The 23,263-nt window shown below is 43.8% G+C and overlaps 1 long non-coding RNA gene across 1 annotated transcript; it reads right to left on the minus strand.

The window, feature by feature from the left end:
• Nucleotides 1-8,947: 8,947 nt before the first annotated feature.
• LOC129052084 (uncharacterized) lies at nt 8,948-22,696 on the minus strand. Its single transcript, XR_008516831.2, has 3 exons — nt 22,530-22,696; nt 14,033-14,234; nt 8,948-9,150 (listed from the first exon to the last, which is right to left on the minus strand). It is a non-coding gene; the product is annotated as an uncharacterized LOC129052084 (long non-coding RNA).
• Nucleotides 22,697-23,263: the final 567 nt, after the last annotated feature.

The following is a 23,263-nucleotide window of genomic DNA, read 5'->3' on the forward strand; positions in this document are numbered from 1 at the left end:
TAATTGAATGCCCTTTATTTCCTTCTCCTGCCTAATTGCCCTGGCCAGAACTTCCAACACTATATTGAATAGGAGTGGTGACAGAGGGCATCCCTGTCTTGTGCCAGTTTTCAAAGGGAATGCTTCCAGTTTTTGCCCATTCAGTATGATATTGGCTGTGGGTTTGTCATAGATAGCTCTTATTATTTTGAGATACGTCCCATCAATACCTAATTTATTGAGAGTTTTTAGCATGAAGGTTGTTGAATTTTGTCAAAGGCCTTTTCTGCATCTATTGAGATAATCATGTGGTTTTTGTCTTTGGTTCTGTTTATATGCTGGATTACATTTATTGATTTGCATATATTGAACCAGCCTTGCATCCCAGGGATGAAGCCCACTTGATTATGGTGGATAAGCTTTTTGATGTGCTGCTGGATTCTGTTTGCCAGTATTTTATTGAGGATTTTTGCATCAATGTTCATCAAGGATATTGGTCTAAAATTCTCTTTTTTGGTTGTGTCTCTGCCCGGCTTTGGTATCAGGATGATGCTGGCCTCATAAAATGAGTTAGGGAGGATTCCCTCTTTTTCTATTGATTGGAATAGTTTCAGAAGGAATGGTACCAGTTCCTCCTTGTACCTCTGGTAGAATTCGGCTGTGAATCCATCTGGTCCTGGACTCTTTTTGGTTGGTAAGCTATTGATTATTGCCACAATTTCAGAGCCTGTTATTGGTCTATTCAGAGAGTCAACTTCTTCCTGGTTTAGTCTTGGGAGGGTGTATGTGTTGAGGAATTTATCCATTTCTTCTAGATTTTCTAGTTTATTTGTGTAGAGGTGTTTGTAGTATTCTCTGATGGTAGTTTGTATTTCTGTGGGATCGGTGATGATATCCCCTTTATCATTTTTTATTGCGTCTATTTGATTCTTCTCTCTTTTCTTCTTTATTAGTCTTGCTAGCGGTCTATCAATTTTGTTGATCCTTTCAAAAAACCAGCTCCCGGATTCATTAATTTTTGAAGGGTTTTTTGTGTCTCTATTTCCTTCAGTTCTGCTCTGATTTTAGTTATTTCTTGCCTTCTGCTAGCTTTTGAATGTGTTTGCTCTTGCTTTTCTAGTTCTTTTCATTGTGATGTTAGGTTGTCAATTTTGGATCTTTCCTGCTTTCTCTTGTGGGCATTTAGTGCTATAAATTTCCCTCTACACACTGCTTTGAATGTGTCCCAGAGATTCTGGTATGTTGTGTCTTTGTTCTCGTTGGTTTCAAAGAACATCTTTATTTCTGCCTTCATTTCGTTATGTACCCAGTAGTCATTCGGGAGCAGGTTGTTCAGTTTCCATGTAGCTGAGCGGTTTTGAGTGAGTTTCTTAATCCTGAGTTCTAGTTTGATTGCACTGCTGGCTAATTTTTTAAAAATATTTTTAGTAGAGATGGGGTTTCACCATGTTGGCCAGGCTGGTCTCGAACTCCTGACCTCAGTGTGATCTGCCCGCCTCGGCCTCCCAAAGTGCTGTTATTACAGGCGTGAGCCACTGCACCCGGCCCCCTAACTTTCTATCTCTATGAATTTGCCTACTCTAGGTACCTCAGTTAGGTGGAATCATACAGTAGCTGTTCCTCTGTGCCTGTCTTATTTCACTTAGCATCGTGTTCTCAAGGTTCATGTACACTGTAGCATGTGTCAGAATTTCTTTCCTTTGTAAGGCTGAAAAATACTTGAATGTATGTACCACATTTTGCTTATCCATTTATCCATGAATAAACACCTGGGTTTGATTCTGCCTTTTGGCTCTTGTGAATAATGCTGCTATGAATATGGGTGTACAAATATCTCTTTGAGACCCTGGTTTCAATTCTTTTGGGTACATACCCAGAAGGGGAATTGCAGGATCATATGAATCATATCTATTTTTAATTTTTGAGAAATTGTCAGACTGTTTTTCATCATGGCTGTGCCATTTTACATTCCCCCCAACAATGCACAGATCCCAATTTCTCCATATCCTCACCAACACTTTTTTCTTTTTTTAAAAAAAAATAGTATCCATCTGTATTAGTCTGTTCTCACTTTGCTAATAAAGACATACCAGAGAGTGGGTAATTGATAAAGGAAAGAGGTTTAATGGACTCACAGTTCCACATGGCTGAGGAGGCCTCACAATCATGGCAGAAGGAGAGCAAAGTCACGTCTCACATGGCAGCAGGCAAGAGAGCTTGTGCAGGGCAACTCCCATTTATAAAACCATGGAATATCGTGAGACTTATTCACTACCACCAGAACAGTATGGAAGAAACCTCCCCCATGATTCTATTATCTCCACCTGGCCCCACCCTTGACACCTGGGGATTATTACAATTCCAGGTGAGATTTGGGTGGGGACACAGCCAAACCATATTATTATCTTAATGGGCATGAGGTGATATTTCACTGTGGTTTTGATTTACATTTCCTTAATGGTTAATGATGTTGAATATTTTTTCATGTGCTTATTAGTCATTTGTATATCCTCTTTGGAGAAATGTTTATTCAAGTCTTTTGCCCATTTTTAAAATCAAGATGTTTGGTTTTTTGTGGAATGATTTTTTAAATCTATGTTTAAGCCTAAAAGAGTGTTTTCAACAAATATAAAACAAATATTCTAAGAGAAAAGGAAACATTATATCACAGGTTAAGTGGAAGGTTTTTTTTTCCTTCTTAGTGGTACATAAAATAACATTAAACCTTACAATTAATAGCATTTTATTTTATTTTATTTTATTTTTTGAGATGGAGTCTCGCTCTGTCGCCCAGGCTGGAGTGCAGTGGCGTGATCTCAGCTCGCTGCAACCTCCACCTCCCAGATTCAAGCAAGTCTCCTGCCTCAGCCTCCCTAGTAGCTGGCACTACAGGCACATGCTACCACACCTGGCTAATTTTTGTGTTTTTAGTAGAGATGGGGTTTCACCATGTTGGCCAGGCCAGTCTTGAACTCCTGACCTCAAGTGATCTGTCTACCTCAGCCTCCCAAAGTGCTGGGATTACAGGCGTGAGCCACCATGCCTGGTCATTAATAGCATTTTAGATTCAATTAAATAATGGTTATAATGAGAGGATGATTTAATGAACTATTGTCAAATGGACTGAAATAATTTTTAAATATTTATATAAATGAAAGAATGTCAAACATATAAGAATGTAAGACTTAAAATATATTTAAATAAGAAATTATTTTGAATCTAAATATGGTATCAAATGAATTAAAATAGTTGAAATTTAGGTAGGAATAAACAGTTATAATTTCACTTCAGCAAGTAGAAGTTTGGGATGTCAAAAACTGAAGCAAAAAGGAGACAGTGCATCAGTATGCATTTGCTCTAAAGATTTTTTAAAATTCTATCATCCTTCCTAGGAAAAAAAGGAGGGGGTTCACTACCTCTTTAGTGAAAGAAGACCACATACAGTCCCAATTGATTCTTCACTTTTCACCCCAAATAGTCAAATTATATCTAGTAGACTTAGCCTATTTTGTTGTTGTTGTTTTTTGTTTGTCTTTCTTTCTTTCTTTCTTTTTTTTTTTTTTTTTTTTTGAGACAGAGTCTTACTCTGTTACCCAGGCTGGAGTGCAGTGGCACCATCTCAGCTCACTACAACCTCTGCCTCCCGGGTTCAAGTGATTCTCCTGGCTCAGCCTCCCAAGTTGTAGCTGGGATTACAGGTGTATGCCACCACACCCAGCTAATTTTTGTATTTTTAGTAGAGACGAGTTTTCACCATGTTGGCCAGGCTGGTCTTCTGACCTCAAGTGATCTACCTGCCTCAGCCTCCCAAAGTGCTGGGATTACAGGCATAAGTCACCATGCCCAGCCCTAGCCTATTGTTATTGCAGAAAATTGTTAGACTGACCCCATGTATTTTTCTACTCCTTTGTCACAGATGCCTGAAATTTCTTTCACTGAATAAAAAGGTTCTTGGTTCATGATAAGAGATAACACTTAAAATACAATTGCCTGGTCACCGTCATCACTTATAATGGTCAGAGTCCTTAGCTGCAGACAACAGTGTCCACTCTAGCTTAGATTAGGCAGAAAGGGATTTATTGAAAAATATTTGACAACACCAGAATCTCCAGGAGAACTAGCCAACTAGGCTGTGTGTTCATATAGTCACTACAATGAAACCAGAAAAAAATGCCTAGTTCCCGTTCTAGTGAAAATGCTGCTGTCTCCACTGCCTGCCAACTGTGATGTCACAAACTCGGCCTTGACTGCTTGGGAAGACCTGACTCCTCTGCTGCTGTGCTTGCTGGAAGGCCCAGTTCTTCTACAGAGGAATCGTCCTGTAGTTTGCTTCTACATCCAGGTCTTACAGGGGTGCATATGATTGGGAGGTTCGAGGTCACATGTTTGCATCATAGCTGCATAGGAGTCTAGAAGAGATCCTATTACATACTCTCACCCCTATGACATAGGCAGGCAAACCCTATAGGGATTGAAATAGGAATGTGAGCTGAGTTGGCAAACTTAACAATAGCTGCCAAACTCCTGGACTGAAACACAAGCTAAAATATAAACAATGAATCAAGAAGTATAAATAGGCTGGGCACGATGGCTCACGCCTGTAATCCCAACACTTTGGGAGGCTGAGGTGGGAGGTTCACTTGAGCCCCGGAGTTTGAGACTAGCCTGGGCAAAATAGTGAGACCCTGTCTCTACAAAAATAAATTAGCTGGGTGTGGTGGTCCCGGCTACTAGGGAGGCCGAGGTAGGAGGATCACTTGGACCCGGGAGGTTAAGGCTGCAACCATGGCACTCCAGTCTTCACAATAGAGCAAGACTCCGTCTCAAATAAAAATAAAAAAGAAGAAGAGGAAGAAGAAAAGGAAGAGGAAGAAGAAGAAGGAGGAGGAGGAGAGGGGGGAGGGGGGAGGGGGAGGGGGAGGAAGAGGAGGGGGGGAAGGAGGAGAAGGAGGAAAAGAGAAGGAGGAGAAGGAGGAGGAGAAGGAGAAGAAGAAGGAGAAGAGGAAGGCAAAAATAATAATAGTGAACTTTGTATCTTTCTCAACTTCAATAAGACAGGGTCCCAAGAAGAGACTAGGGTTTCTTGGATATCTGAAGTGAAGGAAGCATCAACCTTAGAGGAAGAAAAGGAACCATACAAAGCAGGGGACTAAGGCTGGAATAGACAAAACCTCCCCATTCATCATTTGTTACAGGAGAGCCTGTTACCTTTAGCAAGATAGGACAAATAGGAGTTGTCATCCATTCTAAATCCAAGCTGGGCCGGGTCTGCATTATGAAGTTTTCCCCCAGTTTTTAAGGGAGAAAGTTTACTTATACATTGACTTCATTCCCAAAGGATTCATTGAATGAATCACACAAGGAGTACAGTATATAATCTTGTTATTAGGTTAGTGTAAAAGTAATTGTGGTTTTTGGCAATAAAAATGGCAAAAACCACAATTACTTTTGCTCCAACCTAATACATTAGACACTTGTAGCTCAAGAGATGTTTTTTCCCTAAAGATCTCTGATAATTTACAATATTCGGGCTCCACGAATCCAGGTATCAAAGACATTTGTAGATGTCACCACACACCCCACCACCTTCAAGACCTGTGGCATGACGTGGCCTCCAGAGAGATAGCTGACAACTTTAAGGCAAATTCAAAGCGGCACAATTTACATGTAATAAAATGCTCCATGTTAAGTGTACAGTTTTGATAAATGCATACACCCATGTGATCACCACCACACATAAGAACAGTCAGCATAGGCTCTTAAAAAGAGGAGCCTAGGGCAACCCGCTTGGGTCCCCCTTCCATGCTGTGGAAGCTTTGTTCTTCGCCTTTCACAATAAATCTTGCTGCTGCTCACTCTTTGGATCCGCGCCGCCTTTAAGGCTGAAAGAAAAAAACATGAGCCTAACAAGCAAGTATTTGTAATGTGTCTTCTCCATGTTCCCAGCCAGCGTATAAAATAGATTCATTTGGCATGGATATTAGGTTTAGTGGGGAGGAATGCACAAGGCCATCACAAAAATGCCACCCACTCATTCCCGTTGCTCCATTCTTGCTTGGCAAGTTATCTCCTGACTGCGGTTGGCTTCCCTTATGGCCATCTTGGACTTCCTCAAAGCATGGTGGCTTCAAGGCAGCAAGACTTTCCGTGTGGTAGCTCAGTCTTCCCAGAGCGAGAATTCCAAGAGGCCCAACCAGAGCTGCCATGCTTCTTATGACCAAGCCTTGAAAGTCACTTCCGCTGTATTCTGCAGGTCAAGAAAGTCACTGGGACCAGCAAGGGGAGGGGTATGAGACCTCACCTCTTAATGGGTAGAGTTGCATGTGTATGCAACAGAAACTATCACGGAGCTGTATTTGGAGATTCTCTACAACAATAGGCCATAAAATGGCTTAAAGACTTTTTGGACAGAGCAGTGAACAGACGCTAAGGATATAGGGTTCAGGCTCTGCCAGGCTTGCTCAGGTGACACTCGCTGATCCCATAGAACATATCGGGGTTTCCTCTCTCCAGTCGCTTGGGGTCAGATGTGAATGAGGTGCATACAAATGGGGAGAGCCCTGTGAGCCTGAAGGAGGAGCCCCGGGCCTCACCACTGTTCTTAATTGTGGTGGTGATCACATGGGTGTATGCATTTATCAAAACTGTACACTTAACACAGAGCATTTTCTGACATGTAAACTGTGCCTCTATGAAGTTGACTTAAAGGGGTCAGCTCCCCCACCAAAGCAGTGTGGGCATTTCCCACAGGAACTTGGTGTGCCACAGCAGAAAGTCTCAGAACTGGTCTGGCGACAGCAGCATGAGCTCTGGATGAGAAGTCCACCATGACAGCAGGGCCTGGGCTTCCTCTGACTTCAGCCCTCTGAGGCCACCTGCTGCCTGGGACCCATCTGTTCCCTGCCCTGAGGGCTACTGTTGGGACGTTCTGCTAAGGCTGAGTAGAGAGGCTTCAGCCAGGCTGGATATTGAGACTAAAGTTGAAAAGGAAGATTTGATTCTGGAATAAACAAATCGGAAAGAAGAATTCTCTGGAAGACTCCAGGGTGAGATTCCAGAGGCCTGTGTATTTGGGGAAGCCCGAGAAGCAGGGAACAGAGGAGCAGAGCTGTTGGAACAGCCTGAAGGTGAGCAAATGGGGAGAAATGAAAAGACCCCAGGCAGACCCCAGTAAAAGAAAAGAAATGTCTCCCAGAAGAGAGGCCAGAACCATCTGGAGCTTGGGGAAGTAGTCTGCCACAGCCCCAGCCTGGCCGCCACAGCAGGAATCTCTATGCACGTGCCGAAAGTGGCACCAGGGGCTGCACATGGGGAAGGAGCCCTTCATCTGCAGCACGTGCGGCAAGGCCTTCAGTCAGGGCTCCAGCCTCACTGTGCACCAGGTGTGCACACAGTGTGAAGCCATCCATGCGCCCTGAGTGCAGCAAGACCTCAGCCACAGACAGCTCTTGCCTCCTGATGCACCAGAGGAGCCACACAGGCAAGAGGCCCTATGAGTGCTCTGAATGCGGCAAGGCTTTCACCTGCAACTCTGAGCTCCTGGTGCCCCAGGGGACGGATGGTGGGGAGAAACCCCATCGCTGCACCCAGTGCTCAGTGTGGGAAGGCCTTTGGCCAGAGCTCTCACTCATCTTTCACCAGACCACTCATGCCCGGAGGAAACACCGGCTGGTTTTCCTGATCAGATCCCAGTGTTGATGCCCCAGGGCTTCAGGTCCAACACTGAATCCAAGTAAGAGCAAGCTGAGCCTTTGTCAGCAAACTAGCTCCGTGCCAGGAGCTGCGGAACAAGGCTGGGGCAGGCTCCCCCAGGGTCTTTGGAGAGACAAGATACACACACGTGTAAACATATACAAGTGACCAAATGCACCAGGTGACAAGACAGGATAAAGTGCTGAAGCATGTGAGAGATGGCAAGATTGGCCTGGAGGGGGTGCTGAGGTGAGGCAACCTGGGGAGGGGACCAAGCTAAGCACAAGGATGACTCCATGTGGGCCCCAGTGAAAGGAGAGACTGAATAAGGGAGTCTCAAATCAGGCTTGAGATGCACATAGGGAAGTGGAGGTTTCAGGTCCGAAGCCCTGGTGTGTGAGGGCTACAACCAAATCCACAGTCCCGCCCACACTACTGGGCTTCCTGTGCCAGGGTGACCCGAGGTGAGCCATTGAGCATCACTGTCACAGCTGTCCAGGGCAAAACGGATGTTGTGTGCTCTGATTCAATGCCCTGGGTCCTCCACTGACACTGCCACAAGCAAGCTTGAAGCCCCAGGAGCAGCGGCACGGCTCTGCCTGCTTCCCACTCTCCAAATCTCTTAGAAGCACATCTGATTAGTAGGACCTACTTAGAGCACACCAGAACCCTAGCTGCAAGGGAGTCTAGGAAATGTAGTGATTTGCTTTCCATGCTCTGCAGTATAGCTAGACATACCAGAAGGGGCTGGAATGGATGTGGAGTACCATTCTACCATATCCACCACAGAAATCTACAGTACTAGTCCTGGAATACACTTGAGGAGGGTTGTTCTCGACAGAGAATGAGGGGTAAATTCTGTGACTTTGAAGCACTAAAATCGACCTCACTGAATCCTGTCCTTAGGGACCCATCCCTTCAACTCCCCAGCAGAGGCCAATCCAGGGTCTTCCATTAACATGGGAAAGCACACTTTCTGCAGGCATAAACACACCAAGGCAAATCTCAGTGGGTTTACTTTACCTTACAAAGATAAGGCCCATAAAATCTCCTGCATTTGCTACCACTGGGACTTGGCTATCCTTGAACTTTTCATTTCAATGAATTGCTTTTCTAAACGTGCTATATGTGCTGCTCAAGTGAGCACAAGGAATTTTTTTCCTAATTTTGCCTCCTTTTTAAAGGGTCACCATGCCCCTCTGTCCTCCTGACTTTCTCCATTACCATGTGGTTTAATAGCTCAGCATGTACGTGCGTTACCAACACAAGATTTATTCAGGCCCCAGTTCTTTATTTGTAACAGCTTGTAAACCTCCTTCTCCTTTTCCTCAGCAAAAAAAAACAAGGAAACCAAACAGCTACCAATCCTTACAGCTTTTATCCAATACTCAAGCTTTCATCCACTCTCGATATTCCTGTCACTAACGGCTGTGTCATCGGCAGACTTCTTCGGCGACAATCAGATCTTGATGGATCACACTGGCAAAAACACATTAAAGAAGATTGCATTAATTCCAGCCCCAAATCCAAGCAGATAAGGATGATATGACTCAAGAACTTACCCTAAGTGACAGAAACTGAACTCCTCCTGAGGAAAGACTCTTTAGCATTCAGCAGCCGAGATTTCAAGTCTAACTGCTTTTGGTGGTGGTTTCATATGTGTATTTCAAAAATCACCTGGAAATCTCCAGCTCCTTAAGGCGGCTCCCTTTAAATCTTTTTGAATGACATGGTGTTGTCAATTGCCTCCTTCCACTGACATCTTCCGTGTCCTCAGGCCAGTCCAGCCACTGACACAGACTAATATTTGGTGACAGATGGTTCCATGAGCTTCTGGGAAGGCCATATCTCACTTTTGGAGTGCGAGTGATAGCCGAGTTCCTCCAGAGCCTTATTTATTATACTATTACTGCACAAACTCATTAGATGTAAAACCCTCTGCCAGTCAACCTGATCCTGCTCTTCCCCAGCTGTCCCACTGGCAGCCCAAAGATGATGACAGATGATGACACTGACAGACAGCCCGACTGCCATCTTCTGCCTTCCCAAATTTAAAGCCGGGCATTATTCAAGTGAGGGGATGTGCCAGGGAAAAAAGCTAGAAAGCCTCTCTGGAGCACCCTGCAGTTTAATCACCACAGTAGTTCATGAAATGGTGTTCACAGGGTGCCACTGGCCAAGCCTTCCTGGCATTTGTGAGCACACTCATTGCCACTGTATGAAATCAACTGAAATCGGATGCATCTCTCCCTCCAGTCCCCTGGGAATGCTGTCAGTCTTGCCTCCTGGTCCCAATTCTCACCGAGGACCAGTCTTTCTCTCTGTTCAGATATACCTGCATCTAGTCGCAATACACACACATTTCTCATTGGCATTTTTGCAGCAATATAAGAAGTAGCACTTTATTTATTCACACATTCAACAGGAGCATCACTGGGGAATACTTGCTGTGCCCCAGGCACCATGTCAGGCTGGATACATGGAGAAATGAGTTTGGCATGATCCCTGACTTCAAGGACTTCATTGTCTTGTAGGGAAAGACCAGATCATCTCAAGGTGAATTGTTTAGGGCAATGTCTCAGCTGCTGTGACAAACAGGCCCCGAAATACAGTGGCTCAGAGAACAGGGATGTTCATTTTGCTCTCATTCATTAACAGCCTCCAGTTTGGCAGGTGGCTTTGCTCTGCACGTTCTGAAGCCCTTCCATTTCGTTCCATTTCATCCCTCCACCATCCTGGTCTGCATGGCCAAGTGAGTTCCAGGCACTGGAGAAGGGAGAGGGAGTGGGAGTCCTAGGAAAGAGATGTCCTTTTAAGGAGGACCATGGGAATTTCTCCAGTTCCACTGGTGAATGCTTGGCTACTTGGCCACATCTAGCCATGTGGGTCAGGAAACATTCACCACCTGGGCAGCCATATTCTCAGGAAGAAGAGCAATGTGAATTTTGGTGGAAAACTGGCAGTCTTTGTCACACAATGCTATGTGCTAAATACTGACAGGGGAACAGCTCAGGAGAGGCCAGACCTTGCAATGGTTAAACAGTCTGGTTCAGGAGTTGGACAAATCTACATTCAAATCCCAGTACTCAACACAGTGTCATATACATAGTAAGTACCCAACAATTATTAGCTGACAGCATTGTTATTTACTATTCCATGGAAATGCACTTGGATCGGATAGACTGCCTGCGAGTGGCTCCTGTTAGGCTTAGATAAGGAAGCAAGCTTTGGGCTGAGTCTCGAAGGTCCAGTAAGAGTTCAGCTCGTGCACAATTGGGGGTTCAGTCATTCTGGGCATGAGTGTGCCAAGGGAAGTGTGTGAGCAGTGAGAATTTTCTCATACCAAGGGAGCTCATATTAGGCTCCTGAGGTTCACATTCTCACCCTGTAATAACATTGAACCTCAGCAAATCCCCTTGGGAGGATGAAAGAGAAGAGAGACTATCAACATACATCATGAGAATCAGTGAACAGGAACGTGCTGAAACTGAGGACAGACAGTAGAAAACCCAGGACTATGATCTAATGAGAAACTCACCCTCCATGTCTTGGAGGATAAGAATCCTAACTGGAGTCTTTATAATCTTAAAGTCTCAAATGATAGTCTTTTTTAAAAAGTGTGCACTGCGGTCAGATAGATTTGGCAAATGCTTTATTTTTTTAACTTTTATTTTAGAATTAAGATATTTTATTTTAGAATTTAGAATTAAAATATTTTATTTTAGAATTAAAATACATGGGTAAATTGCATGTCCTGGGGGTTTGGTGTACGGATTATTTTGTCACCGAGGTAACAAGCATAGTACCCAATAGGTAGTTTTTCAATCCTCTCCCTCCTCCCACCCTCCACCATCAAGTAGGCCCTAGTATCTGTTGTTCCCTTCTTTGTTACCATGTGTACTCAACATTTAGCTCCCACTTATAAGTGAGAACGTGCAGTATTTGGTTTTCTGTTCCTGCATTTGTTTTTTTGGGATAATGGCTTCCAGCTCCATCCATGTTGCTTCAAAGGACATGATCTTGTTCTTTGCTATTGTGAATAGTGCTGCGATGAACATACGTGTTCATGTGTCTTTATGGTAGAATGATTTATATTCCTTTGGGTATATATCCAATAATGGAATTGCTGGGTCGAATGGCAGTTCTAAGTTCTTTGAGAAATTGCCACACTGCTTTCCACATGGCTGAACTAATTTACATTTCCACCAGCAGTGTCTAAGTATTCCCTTTTCTCCACAACCTCTCCATTTTTTGACTTTCTAATAATCGTCATTTTGACTGGTGTGAGATGGTATCACGTTGTGGTTTTGATTTGAATTTCTCTAATGATTAGTGGTGTAGAGCATTTTTTCATATGCTCGTTGTCTGCATGTACATCTTCTTTTGAAAAGTATTCATGTCCTTTGCCCAGTTTTTGATGGAGTTCTTTGTTTTCTGATTGTTAATAAGTTCCCTATAGATGCTGGATAATAGGCTTTTGTTGGATGCATAGTTTGCAAATACTGTCTCCCATTCTGTAGGTTGTCTGTTTACTCTGTTGATAGTTCTTTTGGCTGCGCAGATGCTCTTTAGTTTAATTAAGTCCCAGTTGTCAATTTTTGTTTTTGTTGCAATTGCTTTTGGCATTTTCATCAGGAAATTTTTGCCGGGGCCTATGTTCACAATGATATTTTCTGGGATATCTTCCAGAGTGTTTATAGATTTAGGTTTTACATTTAACTCTTTAATCCATCTTGAGTTGATTTTTGTTTATGGTGTAAGGAAGGAATCCAGTTTCAATCTTCTGCATGTGACCAGCCAGTTATCCCAGCATTATTTATTGAATAGGGAGTCCTTTCTTTATTATATCCCCCATGTGTGTGAGCTTCTTAAATTCTTGGAGTAGTCCTGTAATAAGGAAACTCTTGTTTTCCCCATTTTTCATTGAACGGTTTGATCACTGCATTCAACTGAGGTGCCTTGATATGGCCAATGAGCAAATAATTTTGAGACACGGTCTTATCAAGTACCCTGTTCCTGTGGATGTTGGCCTATGGTAAATTTCCACTAACCATAGCTCCTTATCCCTATGTGTGGTAAACTGTCTGTTTAGTGAGCCCCAACCCCCATAAGGCTCTCCTTGTATCTAATTCCTTTGAAGCTGGCTCGGCTCTGTGACTGTGGCAGAAGTGACATAGTGCTGGTTCTAGGCCTAAGCCCTGTGAAGTTCTGGCAGCTTCTATTTTTGCACTTTAGGGGAAGCCAGCTGTCACGTAAGAAGTCCAACTACTCCGAGACCACCATGCTGTGAGGAAGCCCAAGCTCACCACATGGAGAGGACATGTGGAGAGAACCCAGGAACCCAGGCAACAGCAAGTGACTCCTTTCAGCCCCCAGCACTGGAGCACCAGAGGTGATGCCACAGGACCAGAGAGGAGCACCTGCCCGAAGTGCAGACTTGGAGCAAAGAAGCAATTGTTGTTTTTTATGCCATGTTCTGGGCTGGTCTATTACACAGCAATAGATATTCAGAACTGCATTTTCCATCTGGCTGAGTAGACTCCTGAGCAGACCAGCTAGGTCCCCTGATGCCTTCACTCTCCTTTCCTCTGTGGTCACTTCTTTCCTTATGGCCTACGTCCCCAAGCCAGCATCTCCAAAGAACAAGGATGGCCCTTCCCTAGTCACAACACTATCATCGCATGAAGACCATTGACACTAATTCAAGAATGCCATCCAATATATAGTCCATTCACATTTCCCAGTTTGTACAAACATCTATTCTAGCATATTTTTTTTTAACTCGAGGAGCTACTTAAGGCTTCCTCATTGCATTTGGCTTTCATGAATGTGAAGAATTCCTGAAAGGCATTTATTTCACTAAAGAAAAAAGATCCTCACTAGAAGTCAGCTGGGAGTAGTGACTCATACCTGTAATTTCAGCACTTTAGGAGGCAGAAGTGGGAGGACTGCTTGAGCCCAGGAGTTTCAGACCAGCTTGGCCAACATGGTGAAACCCCATCTCTACTAAAAATACAAAAATTAGCCAGGCATGGTGTCATGTGCCTGTAATCCCAGCTACTCAGGAGGCTGAAGTGGGAGGATTGCTTGGGCCCAGGAGGTTGAGGCTGCAGTGGCTGTGATAGTGCCACTGCACTCCAGCCGGGGTGACAGAGCCAGACCTTGTCTCATGGTGTGATTATTACCTGGGCAACTCTTTGCTCCTTTCTGAACTAGGAACAACACCTGTTCTACCTATTCCTCAGGTTATAAGTTTCAGTAAAAGTCACTTACTTGTGGCGAACACTATTCTAACTGTTCTTGTCTATTTTAAAATGTGCTTTCACAGAAACTGTTTTCATTTCTGGTGACACATACAAACCTGGTGTGCTCACTGTTTGGCATATTGGCTTCTTCATGGGCCTCATCCACGTTCTCACTTTATTTTTTGACGGCTCAAGTATTTCTCTGTATAGTAATTCCATGCTGTGCCTTTCTCCTATGGAAACGTCTGGTTCCTTCAGTGGACCTTTTCTGGGTAGAGATGTATCACTCTGCAGGGTGTTGCTTAGAAGGAGTGAGACCTGGAGTGGGAGAAGGGAAGAGGAAGGTAAAACAGTTTTTGCAGCCCAGTATCAGGAGAGAGGGATAGTAACTCAACACAGGGCTTTCCTGCCCCTGTTGGTGGAAGAGGCAGTAGGACATTTCCAGAAACCCAGAGGAGTCCAGGATACGTGAGTCTAGAAACGCTAGTCATGGCATTGAAATCAATTTTTTGTTTGCATGAAGAACCCGGCATACACACACTAATTCTCCTTGGTTTGTGCATTATCTGCTCCCAAGCTGAGTAAATTCACAAGCTTCTTATTGACATCGCAGGGGAGGATGCTGAAGGTTACTGGTGAGTTTATACTGCCTTTACATGGTGTGGAAGTCATTATTTTACTGTAATAAATGTTAAACTGTTCACAAAGATATGCAAAGGTTGACTGGTGATCTCAATCCTTTTATGTTGTGAGTCCCCATTCTGCCAGTCCTCTAAGGAGGGAGAGGAACTATGACCCTTGCTTTAGATGGCTCCCCTCCTCCATGCTCTCCCCCAGGAGACCATAAGAAAACAGAAGGCTGTGGGACCCCACTGGCTATAACTAGGACCTTGGGAGTCTGATGTAAATGTTTACCTATTTTTTCCCAAGGAAACAGCATTGTCAGAACTGGGAAAGGACTTAGAAAAAAGAAGGCGAAAGGACAGATTGCAGTCTCCATCTTCTGTGTGGCCTCAGGGGACGAACCATTGATTAAAAACGGAAGGTCAATATCATCTCTGCTGGGTAAACTTGAGATCCTTGAAGAGCCTCTCAGCCCAGTAGGACTCTCAAGCCCTGCTCTGGAGTGAGCAGAAAGGAGACGCAGTGGTTTCCCCTTGAAGGCTGATCTTGGCCTGAGCTCATCATTAAATAAGAAGCACGTAGATCTTTACGCTGCCTGTGCTGCCCTGGTCAGAAAGGCATTCGTCACAGCTCCAGGCTTTAATTTCCTAAAGAGGCTAAGGTGAAAGTCACTCCAAGGCTCTCTTTTCAGAAAATGGGAAATGATGTTGGCCCTGAGTCCAGAATAGCACATGGGTGCCTATTTGCATAGCTTGATCACAAGGCTTGTCTGTGACCACTCCTGACCCCTCCATGCTAACTCAGCCTCCGTCTGCTGAACACAGCCAGTCCCTTTTCTAGGGCAGCCAAAGCTTTGTTCTGAGATTTCAAAATAGATGTCAAATATTATTATAGCTGCAGTTTGGGATCATGGCCATCTTAGTGGTTATAAACAGAGGTTCTGAGGTGGCCACATTCCCACTGTGGGGTGGGGGTCCAGGAGAAGCTCCTCCCTCTTTGCCCCCACCCACCATCCCTGAGCCCCTGACCCTCTCCCCATAAGGATGTTCTGCGGGGCTTTGCATAGTTGTTTGCTTGGAATTCCCTGCCTCCTCACCTGTCAGATGAGACATAATCAGGTGAAGAACCAATATCCCAAGAAGATGGCTCTGAAAACAGAATCAGGTGTAGCATGGGGAACCACTGGAGACAGCAGATAGCCATGAATCTTGGCTCGCCCCATCTAGCGTGAATTTTCTGTGAACATAACCTCTTCTTGGTGATTTCTCCTGCAGGTCCTGGGTCACCTGAACACTTGGCTCTGGGCAAACCTGGGAGTGGCCAAGACCTGAAGCAGGAACAGTCCCCATCCCCATGGTAGAAGATGCTTCCCTTTCCAAATCCCTGGCTGGCTGCTTGGTGGGACGCCGGCCGGCTTGTTAGAGGGTGCAGCCCCGACTCTGCCACAATTTTTTGAGCAGCAGTTCCCAAACTTGAGTGACATTGGGATCTCCTGGAGAGCGTATTAAAACCTGGATCCCTGGGATCCACCCCAGAGATTCACATCCAGAAGTCTGGTTTGGGGCCTGAGAATATGAATATTTCCTAAAAGTTCCCAGGAAATACTAATGCTGGACCAGGGACCACACTTTGACAACCACTGCCTTAGATCTCTGTGGTATCTAGTAATTACCCTCTGTCTCCTTGTTTTCTGAGCACATCCTCACACTGTGAGCAAACTATGATCCCAAACCATGGGACTCTTTTCTCTCCAGAGTTCATTTCACAGGTATTTTCTGAATTGACTCCTGGTGGAATGTGGAAAGGAATACAAGTGCTGAGTTGTGTGCTATAATAACACTTGCCACCAACCGCAGGAGTTGAGCTTTGAATTGGTTTCTGGTCAAAGGTAATCATAGATGAACGGAAGCAAAAGAATTTTATAGGCCGGGTGCGGTGGCTCATGCCTGTAATCCCAGCACTTTGGGAGGCCAAGGCGGGCAGATCATGAGGTCAGGAGATTGAGACCATCCTGGCTAACACGGTGAAACCCCGTCTCTACTAAAAATACAAACAATTACCCGGGTGTGGTGGCAGGCGCCTGTAGTCCCAGCTACTTGGGAGACTGAGGCAGGAGAATGGCGTAAGTAAACCTGGGAGGTGGAACTTGCAGTGAGCCAAGATGGTGCCACTGCACACTCTAGCCTGGATGACAGAGCGAGACTCCGTCTCAAAAAAAAAAAAAAAAAAGGAATTTTATGGCCGGGCGTGGTGGCTCACACCTACAATCCCAGCACTTTGAGAAGCCAAGGCAGGCAGATCACTTGAGGTCAGGACCAGCCTGGCCAACATGGTGAAAACCCATCTCTACTAAAAATACAAAAACTAGCTGAGAGTGGTGGTGCATGCCTGTAATTCCAGCTGCTTGGGAAGGTGAGGCAGGAGAATCACTTGAACCTGGCAGGCAGAGGTTGCAGTGAGCCAATATCACACCACTGCAAAACAGAGCAAGACTATGTTTCCAAAAAAAAAAAAAAAGAATTTTAGGAATGAAGGAGAATTTAAACTTCAGTGTCTAGTTTAACTACCTGTGAACTCATCTTATAAATATCCCATCTCCCAAAGTCCATTTATAAATTGGTTGTTTCATTCTCAGAACTCATCTCATGCAATCAGCGTTCTACATGATGGCTAATGGAATGTTTAGATCAGTTCACAAAAGCTTAGTCACCCCATAACATGGCTGCAATTACTAATTTTGCGCAAAAACAAAAAGTAGGAAACTAAATTTTATTCTAACTTTCATAAGATGTTTAAACATATAGAGTAAATCAAAAGTTTATCTTCTAGGCCGGGCATGGTGGCTCACACCTGTAATCCTAGCACTTTGGGAGGCCGAGGCAGGTGGATCACCTGAGGTCAGGAGTTCGTGACCAGCCTGACCAATATGGTAAAACACCTTCTCTACTAAAAGTACAAAAAACAAAAAATTAGCTGGACATGGTGGTAGATGCGTGTAATCCCAGCTATTCGTGAGGCTGAGGCAGGAGAATCGCTTGAACACAGGAGACGTAGTTTGCAGTGAGCCAAGATTGCGCCATTGCACTCTAGCCTGGGTGACAGAGCGAGACTCCACCTCAAAAAAAGAAAGAGAAAAAGAAAAAAGTTTCTCTTTTAATAAACAATCATTTTACAATGTGTTGTATTACAAATAATTAAGATAAAATAAAATTAAATGAGATAAAATGTAATTTGATATGGCATGTTAGTGGGGAGCTTAGTGGATATCTCACCAGAGCAGCCAGAACACTTTTGAGAGCTTTAGACAGGGACTAATTTCATTTCTGAACATGTAGACTTCTAGGGCAACTTGGAGAAATGGCTGATTCCAGAGCTGGCACAGGGAAAGTTCAAGATGAGCCTGGAACATCTTACTGTGCCATAAGAAAAGGACAAACTCTAAAAAGGTTGGAAACATCAAAAGGATGCAGGAGCTAATTTGAAGGGGCTTCCAGTGACCACATTGAGACAATATGAACATTAACATAAGCCAAAATAAGGCCAGGCTCAGTGGGTCATGCCTATAATCCCAGTACTTTGAGAGGCTGAGGTGGGAGGATCCCTTAAGGCCAGGAGTTTGAGACCAGCCTGGGCAACACAGACTCCATCTCTACAAAAGAAAAATTTTTTTAATTAGCTGGGCATGGTGGTGCATGCCTATAGTCCCAGCTACTCAGGAAGCTGAGGTGGGAAGATCTCTTGAGCTTAGGAGTTGGAGGCTGCAGTGAGCTATGACTGCGCCACTGCACTCCAGCCTGGATGGCAGAGCGAGACCCTGTCTCTGTTAAAAAATAAATAAATTAAAAAAAATAAAAATAATGACAGCAAAGGATTATAACCCATAAATAAAAGAAGAATCCATCTGTCCCTGGTTATTATACACACATACACTCTTCGTGTGTGTGTGTGTGTGTGTGTATATATGGCAACTAATAACAAATATATATAAAGTATACATACATATACATTATTAGTATATTGTGTATATTATTTATGTGTGTATAGTAGTATACATTAACATACTGCATTATACTACATAGTATAATGTATTCTATAATAAATGGTAAATATAAATATACATTTTTAGTATGTTATATATGTGTGTATAGTATTATACTACATAGTATAATGTATTTAGTATATTATGAATATACTAAATTCGTATTTTAATATATTATGAATGTATATTATGAATATGTATACATGTGTTATTTTAGTATATTATGAATATGTATATATGTGTATTTGTATATAGCAGTTATACATTATTAGTTGGCATTCTCCTATGAAGAGCTTTCCCTTCTGGCCAGGTGCAGTGCCTCAAGCCTGTAATTCCAGCTCTTTAGGAGGCCAAGGCAGGTGGATCACTTGAGGTCAGGAGTTCGAGACCAGCCTGGCCAATATGGTGAAGCCCTGTCTCTACTAAAAATACAAAAATTAGTCAGGCTTGGTGGCACACACCTGTAATCCCAGCTACATGGGAGGCTGAGGCAGGAGAATCACTTGAACTCGGGAGGCAGAGGTTGTGGTGAGCCAAGATAGGACCACTGCAGTCCAGCCTGGGCGACAGAGCAAGATTCCATCTCAGAAAAACAAAACAAAACAAAACAAAGCTTTCCTTTCTCTCCTATTTAAGTAAAAAATGTAGAAGGAATGATGAAGTTAGAAACATCACCATTTGGGGCTGGGTGCAGTGGCTCACGCCTATAATCCCAGCACTTTGGAAGGCTAAGTCAGGCAGATCACTTCAGGCCAGGAGTTCGAGACCAGTCTGGCCAACATAGCAAAATCCCGTCTCTACTGAAAAATACAAAAATTAGCCAGGCATGGTGGTGCACACCTGTAATCCCAGCTACCTGGGAGACGGAGGCAGGAGACTCACTTGAACCCGGGAGGTGGAGGTCGCAGTGAGCTGAGATCTCACCACTGCACTCCAGCCTGGGTGACAGAGCAAGACTCTGTCTCAAAAAAAAAAGAAAGAAAAAGAAAAAAGAAAAAAAAAGAAAGAGAAAGAAAAAGAAAAAAGAAAAAATAGAAAGGGAAAGAAAAGGAAAGAAAGAAAGAGAGAGAAAGGAAGGAAGGAGGGGAGAGAGAGAGAAAGAAAGAAAGAAGAAAGAAAGAGAAAAGAAACATCACCATTTTGCAACCATAATGATATTGGGTCACACAGGAATCATCAATGGATGTTAGAAGTAGTACATGAACATATGATTAAGAAGAGGGCATTTACATATTCTCAAAATATTCACTCTCAAATTACTTATTAGTTACAAAGAGAAAAATAATGACTTTCCGGTGGAGAAACCTGGTGGTCACCACCTTACCCAAGAGATCAAGGTCAGTGCTGCCAGCAATGGGACATATCGACCTTCAACGCACTATACAGAGAAAAGTGTACTGCTGTCCTGTTCCTCCCCAAAATGCACGATCTAAAACTAATCATGAGGAAATATCAGACAAGCTCACATTGAGGAACAGCCTACAAAAGAACTGTTCTGCACTTTTAAAAAACATTAAGGTCAAGAAAGGCAAAGAAGGAAGAAAGAACAGCCCCAGATGGAGGCCGGGTAAAGAGTCCCAACAGCTCAGTGTAAATGTGTGACCCTGAGGTCCCAGACTGGAAACATTGCTGTAGAGGACATTATTAGGGTACAAAGGACAAAAAATGAACAATGGACTGTTTAGTAATAACAACGTATCAATAGTTTTCCTGATTTTGATAACTGAGCAGAGGTTTTGTAAGTGAATTTATTTGTTCTTAGAAAATGCTGTCAGATATTCAGGGATAAAGGCGAACATGATCTGTCTGTCTTGGTCTGTTTAGAGTTGCTATAAAGGAATATTTGAGGCCAGGTAATTTTTTTTTGAGATGAGGTCTCACTCTGTCACCCAGGATGGTGCAATTTCGGCTCACTGCAACCTCTGCCTCCTGGGCTCAAGTGATCCTCCCACCTCAGTCTCCTGAGTAGCTGGGACTACAGGTGTGTGCCACCACACCGGGTTTTTTTGTTGTTTTTTTTTGTTATTTATAGTAGCGACAGTCTTACCATGTTGCCCAGGCTGGTCTCAAACTCCTGAGCTCAAGCAATCACCCACCTCAGCCTACCAAAGTGCTAGGATTACAGCTGTGAGCTACTGCACCTGAGCAAGGCTGGGTCATTTATAAAGAAAAAAGGTTTATTTGAATCTGTTCTGCCGGCTGTAGAAGAAGCATGGCACCAGCATCTGCTCAGCTTCTGGGAGGATCTCAAGCTGCTTCCGCTCATGGCAGAAGGCAAAGGGGAGCTGGCTGTGTAGAGATCACCTGGCGGGAGAGGAAGCAAGAGAGAGTGAGAAGGGGAGAGACCAGCTCTTTTTAGCAACCAGTGCTTGTGGAAACTAACAGTGAGAACTCACTCACCCCGCTCCCAGGACGTTAATCTATTCATGAGGGAGTCTCCCTCTTGCATGACCCAAACACCTCCTGTTTAGTCCCACCTCCAACACTGGGGATCAAATTTTAACATGAAGTCTGGAGGGAAAACATCCAAACTATAGCACTAACTTCACTCAAATGGTTCAGAAAACATGTGCGTGTGTGTGTGAGAGAGAATGACAAAACAAATGTGGCAAAGTGTTTACACGTTCAGTTTATTCAGACTGAATAAAGAGTGTATGGGCATTCTGTGCACCATTCTTGCAATTTTTCTGAGAGTGAAATTATTTCAAAATAAACAAGTTTTTCAAAGCACAGGTTTTCTTTTTTCCTGATGTGGGACACCGCTAACCCTCTTTTGTGCTCAGAGGTCACTGTCAGTATCTTCTCACTCCCAAATAAAATCAATGTGCAAACTATTTTATTCAGACGGCAAAGCAATTTCTTTGCCTCCCCCAGGGCACTGTTTGTGCTCCTTCCACCCTGAATCTTTCTAGCTTTGAGTGCAAGCTCTCTTTTAATTCAGGATTTCTTTCTTTCGGTCCCATCCAGGATCTTTGGCTTGGATTGGAAACCAGGTCTTAACAAATGGGTGTTAATGCTCAGATCTCACTTTCTGTTTACACTGTCCAGACACACCCCATAGTCTTGCACTGTCACCTTTGAGCGCTACCAGGGTCCAAGGCCATTGGTTAATTAATGTGTAACCAGGACCATTAGAATCCAGAGGATGAGGAAACTAGAGATGGGAATGTGGAGGCCTGGACCTCAAACTAGTGCTAGTGAAAAAGTGGGCAGCCCTCACTCAAGGGAGGACATGGCCTTACTTCTCCTGATCTCAGAAGATCAGCATTACAAGAAGGGAACAGAGAGGGACAGAGCATGTCATCCCTGTGCAAGGGCAGGCAGTTCGCTGGCTTGCATAGCAACTCTGCCTGCTGAGCAGACAGGCAGGAGTAGAAGCAGAGGGAGAAGGAAGGGAAACCTTAGCAGCCTGGCAGTGGGCGGAGGTGCAACTCCATCCACCCACAATGAGGTGGTGTTGATCAGTCCTCCCTGTGGCCAACAGCTTTGCACTGAAGCAAGGCTGGTCCTAGCTACACAGTTTGTTGTCTGTGGAATCTGTTTTCTCTCTGGATCAAGACAACTGGTCCCACAGAGATGTTCCTACCACCTGGCCGTAATGGGCTACTGTTCCAATTCTGGGTCCACAAAGAACAATGATTTCAGAGGCCCCCTAGACCCTTTTCCACCCCTGCTGCCATATACAAACTCTCTGGGAAAGATTTATACTTAACGAGGAGAAGAGTCTAAAACATGCTCAGGAACTCTCACTGCGCAATGAGCACTGCGCAATGAGCTCTCTCCTTTAATGAGCACATCTCTCTTTTTTTTTTTTTTTTTTTTTTTGGTGGTTTTGTTTCTTGACTCATTGTTTTTTCACCGCTGTCTTTTTTCCCATATAGATAATCATTCTGAAAATGTACTCAGTGAAAAAATAAAAACACAGGGGACAATGAACACAAAAGTCTTACCTTTCCAAGCAGGTGCTATAAATATTTGGCTTCATTTTCTTCTAGTTTCTCTACCAAATTTTGTTTTAAATGCTCACATATTAGATGAATAGATTCTTGTTCTATAATATTGAAATGATAAATAGCTAAGTATCCTTAGGATGTTTTGGTGTGCATTTACAAACATATGCTTACATTTAGGAATTTAAAGTTTCATGGTTTGTTACAAAAGTGCTACAAATTACAAAATATTACTATCTATAGATCTACCTTGGTCTTTAAAAATTGCTAAAGTATTTCCATATTAACATGCCATGTTGACCTAACCATTCCTCCTTTTTTTTTTTTTGAGATGGAGTTTTATTCTGTTGCCCAGGCTGGAGTGCAGTGGTGCAATCAAAGCTCACTGCAGCCTTGAACTCCTGGGCTCAAGCGATCCTCCCACCTCAGCCTCCCTGAGTAGCTGGGATTACAGGTACACACCACCAAGCCTGGCTAATTTTTTTTTAAATTATACTTTAAGTTCTAGGGTACATGTGCACAATGTGCAGGTTTGTTACATATGTATCCATGTGCCACGTTGGTGTGCTGCATCCATTAACTCATCATTTACATTAGGTATATCTCCTAATGCTATCCCTCCCCCCTCCCCCCACCCCACAACAGGCCCCGGTGTGTGATGTTCCCCTTCCTGTGTCCAGATGTTCTCATTGTTCAATTCCCACTTATGAGTGAGAACATGTGGTGTTTGGTTT

The sequence above is a fragment of the Pongo abelii genome, chromosome 21, assembly GCF_028885655.2.
Source record: "Pongo abelii isolate AG06213 chromosome 21, NHGRI_mPonAbe1-v2.0_pri, whole genome shotgun sequence".
Lineage (NCBI taxonomy): Eukaryota > Metazoa > Chordata > Mammalia > Primates > Hominidae > Pongo > Pongo abelii.